The following is a 5,262-nucleotide window of genomic DNA, read 5'->3' on the forward strand; positions in this document are numbered from 1 at the left end:
GTAAAACACTTATTTAAATATTGTTTCATGGCTAGCACTATAGTGAGAGTTATATGATGGATCCTCGTGGAGTGGGTCCCATTCTGTTGAATCTTTGTCCTGATCACTGCTAGCTGAGGGGCGGGCCTCGTAGTCTGTGCATGTGGTATCCCATTCCTTTCCTATATACTGGAAGAGATAAGGATCTTGCATATCCAGAATGTTGGCATGTGGGTGCTGAGAATGTTCAAAGTAATTACTTTTTCACAAAATAACCTCTTCAGTGTCAGTCATTTTGTATAGTGATGGATACTTTTTCTCTAAAGTTTCTTTGTTCTGGGTGGCCTCGATTGTCCCATGCTTTGCAATATGGAAGGCTTCAAAGACCCTTGATATTTTAGAAGTGTAGTCAGAATGGAACGTCTCCCAAGGAGCATCCTCTTATGGCTTGGGCCATAACTCAGGAGGTGTAGTCTGGTTTTTCTGAAATAGACTATTTTAGATGTCCATGTATTCTTGGCCCCCAAGACCACATAGGGGTTCATCTTTTGATTCGTAGACTTCTAATGCTAGATTACTGACTATATTTTTGTTCCTCATCTAACTTGGCATTAAGGCCAAGAAAGAGAACAGTATAGCAGTTCATTAAGCTGGCAACATTTGGATCTGGTGGGTAGATAAATGTGGGCCTGTCATTTTAGACCCTTTTCCTTTTAGCTGATTGGACCCTTTTCCATTTTTTTAATTGAGCAAACTAGGACAAAATGTCCATTTGGACTTGGTATGTTGGTTTGAACGATTTTTGTTCCAAGAACGATTTGATCTATGTGTGTAATACAATAGTTTGTATCTTGATAACTATGGTAAAACACTAGCCAAATACCAGAAGAGATGGACAACTAGTTTTGGTGTAAAGATAGCGTCTCTAAGAGGTAGTATTTGGGAAAAATAATACTTCAGATGGATTTCGAAGTCATTTTGTATGGAAAGTTTGAGTTTGGAAATTAGAAAATTTTGAAGAAATATTGCTCTGTGAGTTGCTCTTTCTTTTGCTGATTTCTAGGACTTCATTGAAAGGATGTTTTTTTCCATCATGGGGAAAATATTGATTGCTTCTAAGAGAAGATGAGGAAGCCATCATTAGTATGAGTGGGATGGTATGTGATGATTTTTGGGGGATGATAGTAATGATTTTTGGTTAGCACTCTGAGGCTCAATTTATAGCAAGGGGTGATCTGGATAAGAAATCAGCCACGACATTATTTTTTCCTTGGATGTGTTTGATGTCAAAGGAGTAGTTGTCGAACCAGAATGCCAGTCTAAAAATTTCGACATTTGTCGTCTTGCTTTTCTTTAGACTGATCATTCTTTTTGATGCAGAAAAGTCTGTTTCTGTCAAGAAATGATGGCCTATTAGATGGAATTCAAAATTTTTAATTCCCATCTTTACCGCCATTAACTCTTTTAGCGATAGTGGAGCTAAGAGTTTTTGAAGTTACCACTCTTGTATCCACATATTCTTCTTTTCCCTGTCTGGTCATGTTCGAGTAGGACAATACCCCAATACCGATCACTAGAGTCTATTTGCAGGATTATTTTTCCACTAGAAGGAATTTGTAGGGGTTGTAGTGTCTGCATCACCTCTTTTTTAATTTTTTGACCGCTATAGTCTGTTCTTGTGTCCATGGTGGAGTTTGATTTTTAAGCATGCCACCAAGTGATCTTGTCATTTCCAAAATCCAAGGGACAAAATCACATAAATAATTAACAATTCCTAAGAATTGTTGGATTTGGACCTTTGTGAAGTTTTCTTTGGGAATTTTGAGTAATTCTTGAGCTATGTGCGTCTGGGCTTCATATTGGTCTTTGAATATCTTCATTCTCGAAAACTCAATATGGGTTTGTCCAATAAGCATCTTTTTCAGATAACATGACTCCATGGGCTTCTGTGAGAGAGATGAGTTAGGCCAATAATGTCTGATGGGCTTGCTCATCTTGTGAAAAGATTAATATGTCATCGATGTAGATCTGAGCCTTTTCTAGAATCGGGTTGTAGATTATGGTCATTGCCTTTTGGAACAGTGATGGGGCTATTTTGAGACCAAAAGGAATGATAGTCCACTAAAAGTGGTGATGGGGAATGCAAAAGGTAGTTTTGTGCATGTCTTCTTGTTTGATCCCCAATTGCCAAAATCCTACCTTTAAATCGAATTTTGAAAATATTTGAGCCATTGACAAGCTTGTAAATAATGAGTCCCTATTTGGCAGGGGGGATTTATCATCTGCTAATAGTTCATTTAAGGGCTTGTAATCGATGACCAGTCTTTGTTTTCCTCGAGCCTGTTCTGATCTCTTGTTGACGTAGAAAGCATGGCATGCCCATGATGAAGTTGTTGGTTGAATCAAACCTTGTTGTGGAAACTCTTTGCATTCTTCGGATGCCATTTGCTGATATTATGGGTTCATACTTAGGTGACTTGCCTTGGTAGGGTTAATGTCTTCATTGAGCTAGAATGATAGCCTAATGAGGAACTGTTGATTTTTCCATAGAGGATGGTCACATTTTTTGAAGAGCTCGGCAGGACTTGTGGTACAAGAATTTTTTATGAGCATTTGTTTGATTTGGGAGAATGGATAAGGGGGCATCAGAAAATAGTTTGGTATGGATTCCCATGGTGCAAAACCAATGATTAGATCTTTCCCTGGTAATTTTGAGCCAATTACTCTATGACCGATAGAGCATCGTGGGAAAAATCATAATTTAATTGGTTTCTTGGTGAGTTATGTACAGAAAATGCTTCCATTTGCAGCGTGGAAGAATTGTTTTGCCTTTCTCCAATATTCTAGAGGGAGAACATCAGGGTTCATTGTGGTGTATAATGCTCCAGTATCAAAGAAGGTTGCTACCTTAACTGGTTGAGCATATTTTGTAGAGAGGATTTGCATAGAAATGACTAGTGATGGTTGTATGTTATTGATAGCTGCCATGTGGTAGAATTCATCTGTCTCTAAATTGTCCATTTGTTCGAATTCACATAGGGATTTTTGGATTCATCTCGACATTAGTAGAGAAGATGGATTCCAAGTCATTCCCCTCGAGAGATATGTTAGTTGCTTGTTGAATGTGGGAGATCAATTTGGCAGTTTTCCCTTTGGGGAATTGTTTCGTAAAATGTCATTTCTTTCCACAGATAAAACATATGTCAGACTTCTTCTTGAAGAGAACTTCCTCCTTAGGAATTTGAATGGGCGGTGTCCCTTTTCCTTAGAGTTTAAAGGTTTAAACCTTCTATTGTGTTTCTTTTCTCTTGGAAGACAAGAACATGTTGATTCTGATGTACATTTGATCAGTAGGTCCTTTTGGCTGCAAACCTTTCCCAATGTCTTAGATTGTTTCATGTATTCTTGGATGAATATGTATTTGGAGCACATCTTTTCCAATGTCTTTAGAACTAGCTGATAGATTTCTACAATTGTAGCGTCGGCTAGGGTTCTTCCTATTCCCGAAAGAAGTTTGAAAGTTTCTTCTCCAAGTGGTTTTGGTATGGAAGAGATGAATGCTTGCTTTAAATTTGGATCATTGATTCCACCTATTTGGTAGAATTGTTGAGTCATCTTCTTGTAATACTTCTCCAAATCTCTATTATCCATTGAACAAAATTTTAGTTTAAAGAATTTTGCGCGTAGTCTTTCGGTGACTTGAGAGTCTTGTCCACATAATTCAATATACAAATAGTTCAGGAAGTTGGTAACAGATGAAAGTTGTAAAAATGTCATTTGTCCATATTCTACTAGACTTGTCCACCAATCTTGTAGGGTGCTTGTAAACTGAGAGAAAAAGTTGAGAGGAATCGTCCCTGTCTGTGCTTCTAAATTTTGTGATTCCAAGCTGAGCGAGGCTTGAAACTCTTAGAACCTCTCACACCATTTTGATGGAGGGAGGTCATCTAAAGTAAAAGTTTGAAAGTTTGAACTTTTACTCTTTTGTCATTGGGGGACATGTGTTGTTGTAGATTCATTTACACTTTCATCTTTGCTTTTGATAATTGGTTCGGTTTGCGAAGTTGATCCATCAGCAGTCTGAACAATCAAGTGTGGAAAAGCTTCATCGTCATTGCTGGATAGGCTTTCGGTATAACTAGGTACAGTCTTAGAAGAAGTGGAACTGATTTCTTGTGACCAGTCTTCTGAAGCTCTGTCTGAGCTAGACGTAGAGCCTTGATCTTCTGAGTTTGTTTCCTTTTCTGCGATGTGGAGGATGTTTGTATGTGGAATCATTCGTGATACATGATTTGTGGATGGGTGAACCATAGGTTGCTTTCGTTCATCTTCCAGTTGACTTGATGATTTTTTCTTCTTCCCATTTTTTGTCTTCTGATGTTGATTTTCATCAAGCATTCGTCTTAGTCGTACAACACAATCTTCCTGTATAGAGCCAGTAATAGGAAAAGGCTGGGAGATTTTTGGCATTGTACCAAATTTCCAAGGGACTGGCATCGTAGACATCCCGAAAGGAACGAATTTCTCAAATACCTAGTGAAAGGGTCCTTTGTAGGTTCTTGCTGACAAAACCAATTTTTCAGAGATTCATACTGAGCTTTTAGGCTCTTCATCCCGAATTCTTTTGCTAAGAAGACTGACATTGGAGCTGAGTTTGCTTTTATGATGGCCAGAAGTTCTTCATGAGTCTGTTGGATCTTTGTAGTGAGTTTATTTATGATAATAGTCTGAGATTTTTTAACTGGTGTCTCTATCCTGGTATTTTGTAACTCGACTTTTTTTAAGACCTTGTTTTAGGCAATCATATTTTTTAATTTCCAGTTGAGAACTTGTTCGACTAGAGAGACCTTTTTGAGTGACCCATCATCGTCCCTGGTTGTGGGGTTTTGAATCTTTGGTTGGTGAGAAACCACACCTTGATCCTCTTGCCTATCAAATTTTTTTAGAGGAGGAAAATCTTACTCATAATAAGTAGTAGTCATCATACAAACTTGTGGGTTGCAACTGATTTTGAGCAGGAAAAGTTTCTCCATGTTGCTGCATCCATTTTGCTTCTTTTTTATAGCACAACAGGATGTTCTGTTAAGGAGCTGGAATTGGAGACTGTTGGGAGTTTGTTGGAGTAAACTCTGGGTCCCTTCTAGTTTGTTATGGGACATGGTCAGGTAAGTCTTTGGCAGCAGAATATTTAACAATATAGTCAAACTTTCTAGAAGGTTGTCCCAACAACCCTATTCTCTTTTCTCCTTTTTCAAATTGATGCTTAAGCAATTTTCCTAAGCT

The sequence above is a fragment of the Humulus lupulus genome, chromosome 3 (genome assembly GCF_963169125.1).
Source record: "Humulus lupulus chromosome 3, drHumLupu1.1, whole genome shotgun sequence".
Taxonomy (NCBI): Eukaryota; Viridiplantae; Streptophyta; class Magnoliopsida; order Rosales; family Cannabaceae; genus Humulus; species Humulus lupulus.